General features: G+C 42.8%; 1 protein-coding gene across 1 annotated transcript in view; it reads left to right on the top strand.

Moving 5' to 3' along the window:
* COL19A1 (collagen type XIX alpha 1 chain) overlaps positions 1–16,090 on the top strand; it is a 1,728,692-nt gene that overhangs the window by 716,923 nt on the left and 995,679 nt on the right. The window lies entirely within an intron of this gene.

Below are 16,090 nucleotides of genomic sequence, written 5' to 3'. Positions count from 1 at the left end.
AGGCTGCCGGAAAGAAGCAGGGTGCGTCCGAGGGTGAGTGTATACCTAATAGGAACAGCCCTGCTGTTCTCGTGCCAGTGGGTTGCTTTTGCCCTTGCTGGTCCCGAAGAGGCCTTGGACACATATCTCTATGGATTTTATTTCAGATCTTCCCGTCTCTCAAAAGATGTCAGTCATTTGGGTGGTCTGTGATCCCTTCTCTAAGATGGTCCATTTGGTACCCTTGTCTAAATTACCTTCCTCCTTTGATTTGGTGCCATTGTTCTTCCAGCATGTGGTTCGTTTACATGGCATTACAGAGAATATCGTTTCTGACAGAGGTTCCCAGTTTGTTTCGAGGTTTTGGCGAGCCTTTTGTGGTAGGATGGGCATTGACTTGTCTTTTTCCTCGGCTTTCCATCCTCAGACTAATGGCCAGACCGAACGAACCAATCAGACCTTGAAAACATATCTGAGATGCTTTGTTTCTGCTGATCAGGATGACTGGGTGTCCTTTTTGCCTTTGGCTGAGTTCGCCCTTAATAATCGGGCCAGCTCGGCTACCTTGGTTTCGCCGTTTTTCTGCAACTCTGGGTTCCATCCTCGTTTCTCTTCAGGGCAGGTTGAGTCTTCGGACTGTCCTGGTGTGGATACTGTGGTGGACAGGTTGCAGCAGATTTGGACTCATGTAGTGGGCAATTCGTGTTGGGGATTTGGTTTGGTTATCTTCTCGTCATATTCCTATGAAGGTTTCCTCTCCTAAGTTTAAACCTCGTTTCATTGGTCCGTATAGGATTTCTGAGGTTCTTAATCCTGTGTCTTTTCGTCTGACCCTTCCAGATTCTTTTTCCATACATAACGTATTCCATAGGTCATTGTTGCGGAGATACGTGGCACCTATGGTTCCATCTGTTGATCCTCCTGCCCTGGTTTTGGTGGAGGGGGAGTTGGAGTATATTGTGGAGAAGATTTTGGATTCTCGTGTTTCAAGACGGAAACTCCAGTATCTGGTTAAGTGGAAGGGTTATGTGTTGTGAGTTCTGTTTTTGGGCTCCCTCTGGTGGTTACTGATGGTACTGGGTGATTTGTGTTCTGCTGTCTCTGGTGTCCACCTGTTCTATTAGGATTTGGGAGTTTCCTATTTAACCGGGCTTTCTTGTCATTTCCCCGCCGGCTATCAAGGTTATCAGAGTGTTTTGTTAGCTCAGCTTCTGGCTTCAGTAATCTTCAGGACAAGCTAAGTTTTTGATTTTCTTGTTTCACGTTTTGCTTTATTTTTGTCTTTTCCAGCTTGCATGTAATTGTTTCTTTGCTGCTGGTTGCTCTAGTGGGCTGTAATTGCTCCTCATGTTCCATGAGTTGGAATATGAGTTCAAGTAATTACAGGATGGTTTTTTGAAGGGTTTTTTGCTGACCGCGCAGTTTACTTTTGTATCCTCTGCTATCTAGTTTTAGCGGGCCTCATTTTGCTGAATCTGTTTTCATACTGTGTATGTGCCTTCCTCTCATTTCACCGTCATTATATGTGGGGGGCTGCTATTTCTGTGGGGGATTTCTCTGGAGGCAAGAGAGGTCTGTGTTTCTTCTAATAGGGGAAGTTAGATCTTCGGCTGGTGCGAGACGTCTAGGATCAACGTAGGCACGTTCCCCGGCTATTGTTATTTGTGTGTTCAGGTTTAGGGTCGCGGTCAGCTCAGGTTCCATCACCCTAGAGCTCGTTGGTGCTTGTCCTTTTGTGATTCCCTGCCATTGGAATCATGACAGTATAGCCGGCCCAAAATGTTTGGGCTGAAGTAGGAGGTAAAGTAGTCTGAGGAAGTTTTTTTTTTTTTTTTTTTTCCTCTCCTCTGAGGTTGCTGCCTAGCCTTAATTGCAGCCTGGCTGATTTTTTTTTTCCTTCTCTTAATCTTTGAATAGCTCTGACCTTAGCTGTTTATCATGGACGTCCAGAGTTTAGCTTCCAGCTTGAATAATCTTGCTGCTAAGGTTCAAAATATACAAGATTTTGTTGTACATGCTCCTATGTCTGAACCTAGAATTCCTATTCCAGAGTTCTTTGCTGGAGATAGATCTCGTTTTCTGAATTTTAGGAACAATTGCAAGCTGTTCCTTTCTTTGAAATCTCGCTCTTCTGGAGACCCTGCTCAGCAGGTTAAGATTATTATATCTTTCCTGCGGGGTGACCCTCAAAATTGGGCATTTGCATTGGCACCAGGGGATCCTGCGTTGCTTAATGTGGATGCGTTTTTTCTGGCATTGGGTTTGCTCTATGAGGAACCTAACCAGGAGATTCAGGCTGAAAAAGCTTTATTAGCTCTCTCTCAGGGGCAAGATGAAGCAGAAATATATTGTCAAAAATTTCGGAAATGGTCAGTGCTTACTCAGTGGAATGAGTGCGCCCTGGCTGCAAAGTTCAGAGATGGCCTTTCTGAGGCCATTAAAGATGTTATGGTGGGGTTCCCTGCGCCTACGGGTCTGAATGAGTCTATGACTATGGCTATTCAGATTGATCGGCGTTTATGGGAGCGCAAACCTGTGCACCATTTGGCGGTGTCTTCTGAACAGGCACTTGAGACAATGCAATGTGATAGAGTTCAGTCTAGAAGTGAACGGCAAAACTATAGGCGGAAAAATGGGTTGTGCTTTTATTGTGGTGATTCAGCTCATGTTATATCAGCATGCTCTAAACGCACAAAAAAGGTTGATAAGTCTGTTGCCATTAGTACGTTACAGTCTAAGTTCATTCTGTCTGTGACTCTGATTTGCTCATTATCATCCATTTCCGTCGATGCCTATGTAGATTCAGGCGCTGCCCTGAGTCTTATGGATTGGTCATTTGCCAAGCGATGTGGGTTTAGTCTTGAGCCTCTGGAAGTCCCTATTCCTTTGAAGGGAATTGACTCTACACCTTTGGCCATGAATAAACCTCAGTACTGGACACAAGTGACCATGCGTATGACTCCCGTTCATCAGGAGGTGATTTGCTTCCTGGTATTGTATAATTTACATGATGTTCTAGTACTTTGTCTGCCATGGTTACAAACTCATAATCCAGTCCTTGACTGGAAAACAATGTCTGTGTTAAGCTGGGGATGTCAGGGGGTTCATGATGATGCACCTCCGATTTCTATCGCTTCATCTACTCCTTCTGAGGTTCCTGTATTTTTGTCTGATTATCGGGATGTTTTTGAGGAGCCTAAGCTCAGTTCGCTTCCTCCTCACAGGGATTGCGATTGTGCTATAGATTTAATTCCTGGTAGTAAATTTCCTAAAGGTCGTTTGTTCAATCTGTCAGTGCCAGAGCATACTGCTATGCGGGATTATGTTAAGGAGTCCTTGGAAAAGGGACATATCCGTCCTTCTTCGTCCCCTTTGGGAGCAGGTTTTTTTTTCGTGGCCAAAAAAGATGGGTCCTTGAGGCCTTGTATAGATTATCGTCTTTTGAATAAGATTACCGTAAAATATCAGTATCCTTTGCCTTTGTTGACTGATTTGTTTGCTCGCATTAAGGGGGCTAAATGGTTCACTAAGATTGATCTTCGGGGTGCGTATAATCTTATTCGAATAAAGCAAGGTGATGAGTGGAAAACCGCATTTAATACGCCTGAGGGCCATTTTGAGTATTTGGTAATGCCTTTCGGACTTTCTAATGCTCCTTCAGTCTTCCAGTCCTTTATGCACGATATTTTCCGTGAATATCTGGATAAATTTATGATTGTGTATTTGGATGATATTTTGGTTTTTTCTGATGACTGGGAGTCTCATGTTCAGCAGGTCAGGAAGGTGTTTCAGGTCCTGCGGGCTAATTCCTTGTTTGTAAAGGGCTCAAAGTGTCTCTTTGGAGTCCAGAAGATTTCTTTCTTGGGGTATATTTTTTCCCCTTCTACTATTGAGATGGATCCCGTCAAGGTTCGGGCTATTTGTGACTGGACGCAGCCTGCATCTCTTAAGAGTCTGCAGAAGTTCTTGGGCTTTGGTAATTTCTATCGTCGTTTTATAACTAATTTTTCTAGTGTTGTTAAGCCTTTGACGGATTTGACTAAGAAGGGTGCTGATGTTGCTGATTGGTCTCCTGCGGCTGTGGAGGCCTTTCAGGAACTTAAACGCCGGTTTTCTTCTGCTCCTGTGTTGCGTCAGCCTGATGTTTCGCTTCCTTTCCAAGTTGAGGTTGATGCTTCCGAGATTGGAGCGGGGGCGGTTTTGTCACAGAGAAGCTCCGATTGCTCGGTGATGAAGCCATGTGCGTTCTTTTCTAGAAAATTTTCGCCCGCTGAGCGGAATTATGATGTGGGTAATCGGGAACTTTTGGCCATGAAGTGGGCATTTGAGGAGTGGCATCATTGGCTGGAGGGTGCTAGACATCGTGTGGTGGTCTTGACTGATCACAAAAATCTGATTTACCTTAAGTCTGCCAGGCGTCTGAATCCTAGACAGGCTCGTTGGTCACTGTTTTTCTCTCATTTCAATTTTGTGGTTTCATACCTGCCAGGTTCAAAGAATGTGAAGGCGGATGCTCTTTCTAGGAGTTTTGTGCCTGACTCCCCTGGAAATTCTGAGCCCACTGGTATCCTTAGGGATGGGGTGATTTTGTCGGCCGTCTTCCCAGACTTGCGACGTGCTTTGCAGGAGTTTCAACCTGATCGTTGTCCGCCTGAGAGACTGTTTGTTCCGGATAGTTGGACCAGTAGAGTCATCTCCGAGGTCCATTCTTCTGCGATGGCAGGTCATCCTGGAATATTTGGTACTAGAGACTTGGTGGCCAGGTCTTTTTGGTGGCCTTCCTTGTCGAGGGATGTGCGTTCTTTTGTGCAGTCTTGTGAGGTTTGTGCTCGGGCTAAGCCTTGCTGTTCTCGAGCCAGTGGATTGTTGTCACCTTTGCCTATCCCGAAGAGGCCTTGGACGCACATTTCCATGGACTTTATTTCGGATCTCCCTGTCTCTCAAAAAATGTCCGTCATCTGGGTTGTGTGTGACCGCTTTTCTAAAATGGTTCATCTTGTACCCTTGCCTAAGTTGCCTTCCTCCTCTGAGTTGGTCCCTCTGTTTTTCCAGAACGTGGTTCGTTTGCATGGGATTCCGGAGAACATCGTTTCTGACAGGGGATCCCAGTTTGTGTCTAGATTTTGGCGGACGTTCTGTGCTAAGATGGGCATTGATTTGTGCTTTTCGTCTGCATTCCACCCTCAGACGAATGGCCAGACGGAGCGAACTAATCAGACCTTGGAAACTTATTTGAGGTGTTTTATTTCTGCTGATCAGGATGACTGGGTTACCTTTTTGCCGCTGGCCGAGTTTGCCCTTAATAATCGGGCTAGTTCTGCTACCTTGGTTTCTCCTTTCTTTTGTAATTCGGGGTTTCATCCTCGTTTTTCCTCTGGTCAGGTGGAGCCTTCTGATTGTCCTGGAGTGGACATGGTGGTGGATGGGTTGCATCGGATTTGGAGTCATGTGGTGGACAATTTGAAGTTGTCCCAGGAGAAGGCTCAGCAGTTTGCTAATCGCCGTCGCCGCGTGGGTCCTCGACTTCGTGTTGGGGACTTGGTGTGGTTGTCTTCTCGTTTTGTTCCTATGAAGGTCTCTTCTCCTAAGTTCAAGCCTCGGTTCATCGGTCCTTATAGGATCTTGGAAATTCTTAACCCTGTGTCGTTTTGTTTGGATCTCCCGGCATCGTTTGCTATTCATAATGTGTTCCATCGGTCGTTGTTGCGGAGGTATGAGGTACCTGTTGTTCCTTCGCTTGAGCCTCCTGCTCCGGTGCTGGTGGAGGGAGAATTGGAATATGTTGTGGAGAAGATCTTGGATTCTCGTGTTTCCAGACGGAAACTCCAATATTTGGTCAAGTGGAAGGGTTATGGTCAGGAGGATAATTCTTGGGTGGTTGCCTCTGATGTTCATGCTGATGATTTGGTCCGCGCTTTTCATAAGGCTCATCCTGGTCGCCCTGGTGGTTCTCGTGAGGGTTCGGTGACCCCTCCTCAAGGAGGGGGTACTGTTGTGAGTTCTGTTTTTGGGCTCCCTCTGGTGGTTACTGATGGTACTGGGTGATTTGTGTTCTGCTGTCTCTGGTGTCCACCTGTTCTATTAGGATTTGGGAGTTTCCTATTTAACCGGGCTTTCTTGTCATTTCCCCGCCGGCTATCAAGGTTATCAGAGTGTTTTGTTAGCTCAGCTTCTGGCTTCAGAAATCTTCAGGACAAGCTAAGTTTTTGATTTTCTTGTTTCACGTTTTGCTTTATTTTTGTCTTTTCCAGCTTGCATGTAATTGTTTCTTTGCTGCTGGTTGCTCTAGTGGGCTGTAATTGCTCCTCATGTTCCATGAGTTGGAACATGAGTTCAAGTAATTACAGGATGGTTTTTTGAAGGGTTTTTTGCTGACCGCGCAGTTTACTTTTGTATCCTCTGCTATCTAGTTTTAGCGGGCCTCATTTTGCTGAATCTGTTTTCATACTGTGTATGTGCCTTCCTCTCATTTCACCGTCATTATATGTGGGGGGCTGCTATTTCTGTGGGGGATTTCTCTGGAGGCAAGAGAGGTCTGTGTTTCTTCTAATAGGGGAAGTTAGATCTTCGGCTGGTGCGAGACATCTAGGATCAACGTAGGCACGTTCCCCGGCTATTGTTATTTGTGTGTTCAGGTTTAGGGTCGCGGTCAGCTCAGGTTCCATCACCCTAGAGCTCGTTGGTGCTTGTCCTTTTGTGATTCCCTGCCATTGGAATCATGACAGTTATGCTCAGGAAGATAATTCCTGGGTCTTTGCCTCTGATGTCCATGCTCCCGATCTTGTTCGTGCCTTTCATATGGCTCATCCTGGTCATCCTGGGGGCTCTGGTGAGGGTTTGGTGACCCCTCCTCAAGGGGGGGGTACTGTTGTGAATTCTGTGGCAGAGCTCCCTCCTGTGGTCACAAGTGGTACTTCGGCTGATTCTCTCTGTGAGCTTCCGTTGGTGGAGGAAAGTGGTACTGCGGCTTCTGAGTTTCCTTCCTCAGGTGATGTGGTGAAGTCGTTAGGTGCTGCTCTATTTAACTCCACCTAGTGCTTTGATCCTGGCCTCCAGTCAATGTTCTAGTATTGGACCTGTTTCCTCCTGGATCGTTCCTGTGGCCTGCTGCTCTGCATAGCTAAGTTCCGCTTTGCTATTTTGTTTGCTGTTTTTTTCTGTCCAGCTTGTCTATTTGTTTTTTCCTGCTTGCTGGAAGCTCTGGGACGCAGAGGGTGTACCTCCGTGCCGTTAGTTCGGTACGGAGGGTCTTTTTGCCCCCTTTGCATGGTTTTTGTAGGGTTTTGTGTTGACCGCAAAGTTACCTTTCCTATCCTCGCTCTGTTCAGAAAGTCGGGCCTCACTTTGCTAAATCTATTTCATCTCTACGTTTGTCTTTTCATCTTAACTCACAGTCATTATATGTGGGGGCTGCCTTTTCCTTTGGGGTATTTCTCTGAGGCAAGGTAGGCTTATTTTCTATCTTCAGGCTAGCTAGTTTCTCAGGCTGTGCCGAGTTGCATAGGGAGCGTTAGGCGCAATCCACGGCTGCCTCTAGTGTGGTTGGAGAGGATTAGGGATTGCGGTCAGCAGAGTTCCCACGTCTCAGAGCTCGTTCTATGTTTTTGGGTTATTGTCAGGTCACTGTATGTGCTCTGACCTCTATGTCCATTGTGGTACTGAATTACCTTATCATAACACTGGGCAGCGGATGCGTTGAAAAACTGCATTCCCTGCCCACGTGCACAATATTCACAACGTACGTCGGTATGTCGGGCCGACGCATTGCGACGGCCTCGTACTGACGCAAGTGTGAAAGAAGCCTAACCCTAGCCCTAACCTTAAATTTAGCGCCAACCTTAACCCTAACCCTAAATTTAGCCCTAACACTAACCCTAAATTTAGCCCCATCCCTAACCCTAAATTTAGCCCTAACCCTAAATTTAGCCCCAACCCTGACCCTAACCCTAAATTTAGCCCCAACCCTAACCCTAAATTTAGCCTCAACCCTAACCCTAAATTTAGCCTCAACCGTAACCCTAAATTTAGCCCCAACCCTAACCCTAAATTTAGCCCCAACCCTAACCCTAAATCTAGCCACAACCCTAACCTTAAATTTAGCCCCAACCCTAACCTTAGTCCTAACTTTAGCTCCAACTCCTCCAGCTGCCGGCCGGCAGATCATGGCGGGCGCACTGCGCATGTGCCCGCCATTTTCTTACCGGATGAAGAAGCCGGCGGGCAGGAGGGGAAGCAGGAGGACCCAGGGACACCGGTAAGTAAGATATGGTCCCCAAATCCCCCTATTTCTCTGTCCTCTGATGTGCGATCACATCAGAGGACAGAGAATGACAGATCGCTTTTTTTGTGTGGCCGCCAGTATACAGTTAATTACAGGCGATCGCAAAACAGGGGTCGGTAAAAACCGACCCCGATCATGTTCTTTGAGGTCTCGGCTACCCCTGGCAGCCGAAACCCCAAAGATTTTCCCGATGCCGGCCGGATCAAGATGGTGGCGCCCATCGGGAGCCACGAGGAGCACTGGGGGACATAGGTGAGTATTGGGGGGCTATCGGGGACCCCATTTCTCTGTCCTCTGATGTGCGATTACATCGGAAGACAGAGAAATTAAATAGGAAATCGTGTTTTTTTGCGACCACCGATAAACGGTTAATTACCGGCGATTGCAACCCGGGGGTCGGTAAAAAAAAAAACCCGAATCATGTTCTCTGGGGTCTCGGCTACCCCCGGCAACTGAGACCCCAGAGAAAATCCGACTCTGGGGGGCGCTATTCACTTTTACCACAGCGCCGTTAATTAATGGCTCTGTGGTTTAAATACCCTTAACTGCCGCCGTTAAAAGGCGTATCGGCGGTCGTTAAGGGGTTAAGACAACAATGTACAGTTGCATTACATTTAAGTAGTGTTGTGTTATCTCTATGTTGTCATTCTTGAGACACATCCACAAGGAAATATTGTAGTTTTTCTCATTTATCATAGATATTTTACTTAATGATTTCTTACATAGGCAATTTCTCTTCTGTGGCATGGAAATCTAATAGCAGATTTTACATTATGAGCATAAAATCACTACTTGCCATAAAACATTTAACAGAAACTTGATGGAACCACATTCTGCAGTCCATAGCTGTCATTTGTCACTATTCCTGCTATTGCCAATATGCAGAAAACATAATTCATATTTCAATTCAGATTAATATTGTAAAAAAGTAAAAGGTTTTTGAAGGTTAAATAGCAGTATGATCACATAAACATGTGAGCATATTTCACACATGTAGAATAAGTATTAAAGGGGTTGTCTATAACTAAAAATGAATTTTATGCTATGATTCTGATTCATCAAAGCTTTCACATCAGAATTCTGTTTTAAGTCAGAAAATTTAGGTGCAATGGTAAGTTTTTGTGACTTTTTAGTGACATCGTGCCAGTTTCTTCCAGCTGCACCGAAATAGGCGGAGATGGGGAAAGACAGTGGCATGACTCCACAGTTCGTCTAATACATGATGAACTGTGACCCTCCATATGCCAGAAATCTATCTCCAGCCCCTGACTGGAGTGAGGTCTCTGGAATAGAGCACGGAGGTGCACGCCAGTCATCAGATGCTCCAGATTCATGAGGACGCGCAAACTGCTTCTTCACTCAGGAGCGTCTGACTCCAACATGCTTTCTCATCAAGACTGGCATGAATAACGCTGGCCTTGATGAGTCAGGCCCCATATGTCTAACTATTTAATTCAATAATCGAACCACTTTTCTAATGTACTTCAATTAAAAATTCACTAAAGTTTTTCCCTCCATCTTGCTGTCTGTGATTTTTTTCTTACTTCCAATGATGATTTATTTGAGTTTTTCAGCATGCACTGGTTATTCTCACTTGGAACATAATCAAGGAACTGGGGCTGCTATCATTTCGTCAATAACATTACTGAAATAGGACGTCATTAGGTGACAAAGGTGAAAAAAGTAAGTGACCGCAGTGCCGCCCCCGATGATGATCTTTGATGATGCCCAGTGCAGGTTGGAAAGTTCAAGTGAAATGTCATCAGAAGTAAGAAAAAAAATGCAGAGAGGAAATTAGAGTAGTTCGACTGGTAGGGAATTTTTAGTTGAAGTACATTACAAAAGTGGTTAGATTTTCATATTAAATATTTTGACTTATAACATGAATAAATTATTTTGTCATCTCTTCTGGTAGGATAACACAGAGCTAGACAGCAAGTTATATTTTCTTAAATTCCTCCTTTCCAACAGTAATAAAAAAAACAAACACACAAACAGACTTATGTTTTTAAAAGGGAACCATGCAGCCTAATACATTTAATATAAATATAGATAATACAAACTGATGAGTATATGACTTCTGGATATGGGATGGACCCTCATTTATTAACACATGACCCTAATAAAATAAAATACGCAACACATTTTTTTGTTGTCAAAATGCCACAGCTTTTATTTAAAATCACATGAGCATAATAAAAGTCAGGTGAAATTCTAAGCGAGTATGTTCTGAGATTCACAGATGCCGTGAGATCCCCGAGCTGTTTTCCATACAGCAATCGGCAGGCAGCAATCCAGTGGTGGTATGCTCTGCCTTGCCAGAGTAGCAAGGCCAGTTCATTCAAAGGGCTCTAATGACCCTACCAAATATTCTCATTCCTTCCCACCATATGATCAACAAATGTCTAAATGACAAAGGCTAGTATATGCTAAAGTAACTTAAATTCATAGATGATACAGCTCCGCAACAACTAAATCATGTAAAAATGTATATTACAAGATTTTTTACATTTTTACAATATATATTTTACCTAATTTAGTGCGTTATTAGATCCCATCTTACCTGTGACACATTAAGAAAAACTCATTAATGAAAAAATCATAAAGTGACTCTTTAGCCCAAGACTTTGAAATAAAATAATTACCATGTGTTTGTATCACCTACATTGGAAAATATTATTAAACCTTTTCAACAATATGAAGCAAGACTCTTGATAACTAAGTTGTCTGGAACAACACAATTCAGTAGCCGCAAACCAAGACTAGCCAAAGTGGTGCCACCAGGGTATTGCCGATAGGAAAACAGTGTATTAATATATATTTCAGTTTAACAAGACTGTAGACTGGTTTAAGACAGACAAACCTTTGTTTAACCATTCTACAAATATCACAAACCACTAGCTATTTAAAAATAGATTTAAATAACCAAAATATGTGGCAGTACTACAAGCCAATAGTTGTAAAACCAGTACAGCTACAGAAGCACAGTGGGCTTTGGATTTCTATAAATCCTACTGTGCTTGTAACCTAGAATGCAGCGTTTTGGATGCAGCGCAGGTAATCTGCAGCCAAAATCCAAAACACTACTATTCCGGATTGTGGGCGCCTCCTGTTAGAGGAGATACCCATTGGATGATCAACCATCGAGTATGGTAACTGAAACAGTTATGAAATTGAACTCCTTCTGGTCACCAAGAACCCGTCACAGCTATTGCCAGTAACAAAGCACTAGAAATCCGCTCAGAAGCAGATCTGGTTACCAATAGAAAGCTGAATATGCTCTATACCACTTGTAGGATCTGCATGTGAACTGTGAAAATGGACAGTGCTTGTGATGGTAGAAACTTCACCAATTCCACCTCTGGGGCCCATATTTACCTGGCCTCTGAGCATCATATAACTGTACTTACTGCATTCAGCTCTGAAAATAAATAAATAAATCACATGCTGAATGTAAAATGTCAACTAAGGTCTTAAATTTGCAAATATGGGGCTGAATCCTAGCCATCCCGCAGCATGTCTTTGGTTTAGAGGGACACACCTGCATCTCTCAGGCACCTTGAATCATGTTCCCGAACCATGCTATAAAGGGGGGATATGATACATTTTACCAGAAGCCCTTCATACCAGGAAAAACACAAGAGACACCCTTAGAGATTTGTGTGCTCAGATAACTTTGACCAAGACTTGTTCACTGTCATTCTAAGGAAATGTCAGGTGATGCAAATTTCCCAGCTTTAAAAAAAGAGAAACAGCCTCCTCTATCCTTGTGTCAAAAAACAGCAGCACAGCCATGGATTCTTCTAAGCAGCTGCTTAGCACTCTGAAAATGAAAATGGTGGAGGCCCACAAAGCAGGAGAAGGCTATAAGAAGATAGCATGCTGTTTTCAAGTTGCCCTTTCCTTACTTTGAAATGTAATTAAGAAATGGAAGTTAACAGGAACATTGGCGTTCAAGATAAGGTCTGGAAAATTAAGCACAATTTCAGTGAGAGCTGCTTCTAGGATTGCCCCCTCTTGACTTCAAGGAACATTCAGAAATTTTTAGCGGACTCTGGAGTTGTGGAACATTGTTATACTTTTCAGAGACACCTGCACAACTATGGCCTTCATGGAAAAGTCTTCAAAAGATAACCTCTCCTGTGCCCTCACCAAAAAATTCAGCATCAGAAGTATGTAAAAGAAAACAAGCCTGATGCATTTTGGAAGCAAGTCTTGTTGACTGATGAGGTTAAAATAGAATTTTCTGGCCACAGTGATCAAAGGTATGTGTGGAGAGAAAAAGGGCATTTCAGAAAAATAACATCTTGACAATCATTAAGCATTGGGGTGGATCAATCATGCTTTGGGGTTGTGTTGCAGTCAGTGGCACGGGGAACATTTCATATGTAGTGGGAAGAATGGATACAATGAAATTTCAACAAATTCTTGATGCAAACATAACACTATCTGTAAAAAAAGCTGACTTTGAAAAGGGGATGTTTTCTACAAATGAATAATAATCCTAAAAACACTTGTCAATATCAAAAGACACAAGATGAAGGTTCTGCAATGGCCCTCACAGTCATCTAATCTTAACATTATTGAAAATCTGTGGCTAGACCACAAAACATCAGGGCCTTTAAAAAGACCCAGGAATCTCACAGGACTGAAAGAATTTTCCAAGGAACAATGGATGAAAATCCCTCAAACAAGAATTATTACAAAAATAATTTACAAGCTGCGATACTTGCATAAGGGGCTGCTACTAGGTACTGACCATGCAGTGTGCCCAAACTTTTGCATTGGCACATTTTCCTTCTTCTAATTTTTAAAATGTTAAAAATGACTATATATATTTTTTTTGCCTAAAATACAAAGGAAATGTATCATCTTCAATTTTAGCCCTTCTAGAGATCATTTCATCTTTTAACTTGTTAACTCTCCACAATAACAGTAATTTTGAGCAGGGGTGCCAACAATTTAACATGCCACTGTAGATCAGTATACAGCATTATCAGTACCCAGCATGTAGGCTATACATATATATAATATAATAAATAATAGCCTGCACACAATAGCATCTTTATACAGCACTGATATCATGTGTAGTACCAACAGTGTCATTGCTGTGCAGTGAGAAGGCAGTGACCCTGGAAAAGGTTCAATATAAAGTCTTGTTTATAGTACAGCGTACTTACAAGCAGAAAGCAACTGAGTGCTCCGGTATGCAGCTGGGAATAAATTAAGACAGTCTGTGACCAGTTGCCATGACCGAACTACACCACTGTGTACGCTTGGGTGTCAGGCTTTAGACTCTGCCTGACCCCGTGTCGCTTCACACAGAAAGAGCTCTGCACAAGTCTCTTGCTTTGTCTGCTTCCAAGACCAACACTGACACACCCTAACCCTCCTGCAGGGGTCTTTTTTACTCTCTCCTAGACTCTGTGGCCATGAGCCACTTGTAAGATCCGGTCTGGAAGAAATGGCCCGGCCCCACTACCTTCCTGCAGTCCGTTTCAAAAATAAAAGCCCAAAACTGTTTTCTTGAACATTTCCTTGGTCAAATAGCTTGACCAGGTTCAAACTTACTTTTATTTTGCCTTGTTACTCACAGTCACCCTGCTGTGAACACAAGGCACTACAGTGGATCTAATATGCTTCTGAGCGCATCCTGGGGGACACATAGCGACCCTCAAATATGACACCAATCACTCCCTCACACATGGTATTCAGATATCTGAAGAATCAGTATACAGCACTGATAACATGGTATCTGATATCATAGATTTGTATACAGCATAAAGTCTATATACATGTAGGGTAACTAATAGCCTGTATGCACGAGGCTATACTTGAGGAATAATGAGAACATTCTATTCTCCATACTAGCCCATCATCTATGTGCCATGTCTTTGGCCCCAGGCTGCTTCTCTCCTACCATTGTCTGTATTATGTGTCCTCCCTGCTTCCCCACCTTGAGCGGAATAAAATGATTGTCCTTCTTCTGCTCCTCCTGTCACACACTCCATGCCGGGACTACAAGACAGTGCAAACATAATGTGTAGTATAACACCATCACTATATGAGATGTCAGTCATACTTGTGGTGTGAATTCAGGGGCAGTGTGTGAGGCTGGTACATGAAGTAGATAATGGAGGAGCACAATGTAGATGACACTACACCAGTACATGGGGTGATGGTGGAAGTGCAGACAACTTCTGAGGTAAAACTTTCCTCTGTACGTGATATACAGTAGATGACACTAGTGAATGAAGTAGGTAATGGAGGAGCACACAATGTTGGTGGTAAAACTTCTCTCTGTATGTCAGTTAGATGACACTACACTAATACATCATGTGAGAAATGAAAATTTACCTGTTTTGTGAGGTAATAAACCCTGTCTTATACTTCCTGATGCTGTAGACTTGCTTCTGCCACCTCTTCTGCTGGAGAAAGAGGAAGAGACAGTTAGACAGGAAGTTATATTTTTTTATTTTTTCTAAATTCCTCCCTCCCAACAGTAATGAAAAACCAGGCATAATAATAAATAATAATATTTATTTATATAGCGCCAACATATTCCGCAGCGCTTTACAGTTTAACAGTATCAAACACAAACGACCCTGCTCGTGAGAGCTTACAATCTACAATACAAATGGACTGCTGCTTCTAAAAGGGGAAACAGCCAGCATAATACAGTCAATACAGATATAAATAATAAAGACTCCAAGATTGAAGGCTACCTCCTTCCTACAGTCATCAGTCCCCTTCCTCTAGTACTCCAAGGAGTTCATTATCAATGCCGAAATGACGGAAAACGGGACTGCCATGCAAATGATCTGATTCTGAAAGCCAGTCCCCTTTCTACAGAGTCCCTGTCTGTTTCAAGACCAATGACATTTATTAACTGCAATTATACAAAGTTCTATGCACAATAGAACATTTTGTTGTGCCGCTTAACAAAATGTGGATGTCATACTGAAACGATTGGGCCTCTCTTGTTAACTTGATTTAAGATACTCCTACAAAAAGTGACAAAGCATATAATTGAGACTTTAAATCCTTTATAATAGATCTTGTATTAAAACTAAAATACAATCAGTGATTCCAGTAGGTAGGAGAAACTTCAAAGTATGGAATAGCAAAATAAATAGTGAAATTATAAGGTGAGATCTTCTTGCACAAAATTTTAAAAAAATGGTTTCTTCTGACTTTTTTTTGTTACATGCTAAGACTGAGTAATACTTTTATAACTAATAACATTGCCACTGCCTAAAGTTTGCGCAAAAACAAGAGCGAATTTGTGATGAAATTATGAATCCTATACTTGGTAGTTCAACTCTTCAGAGTATAGTTAAGTCTAGAAGATTGAAGATGAGCACGGGAATGAACTGTAAACTGCCTTTTTGTCAAACACGAACAAACAATTACTTTCATATCCAAGCAATAATTTGCTGTAAGATTAATACGATGCAGTAAGACTGCATAATACTGAAATACGAACAAAATAGACAAGAAAAAATCAGACAGACAATAGCTAAGATGTGAATAGTTCTGGCATGTATTTACTTTTACAATGGTTTAGAAAGATTATAATAGGTAAAGGTATATGCCTCTGTTCTGTTCTTCCTGTTCCAATACTGTAAATGTGTTACTTTGTGTGGTTTTTTTTACATTATTCCTCTCTATACAGTATTTAAGGTGAAACTTACAAGGATCATGCAAAATATTAGAGCAATTAACTTTTTCTCTCCCCTTGCTTAACCCCTCCACAAACAGTTTGTCCTGCGCTGGGGTGACCGTGTGTGAAGGGGGCTTGGGAGTTGAACAACCTTCAGACTCCTGTGA

This window comes from Ranitomeya imitator, chromosome 5 (genome assembly GCF_032444005.1).
Source record: "Ranitomeya imitator isolate aRanImi1 chromosome 5, aRanImi1.pri, whole genome shotgun sequence".
Classification (NCBI taxonomy): Eukaryota; Metazoa; Chordata; class Amphibia; order Anura; family Dendrobatidae; genus Ranitomeya; species Ranitomeya imitator.
This window is presented reverse-complemented; position numbering and strand designations above follow the sequence as displayed.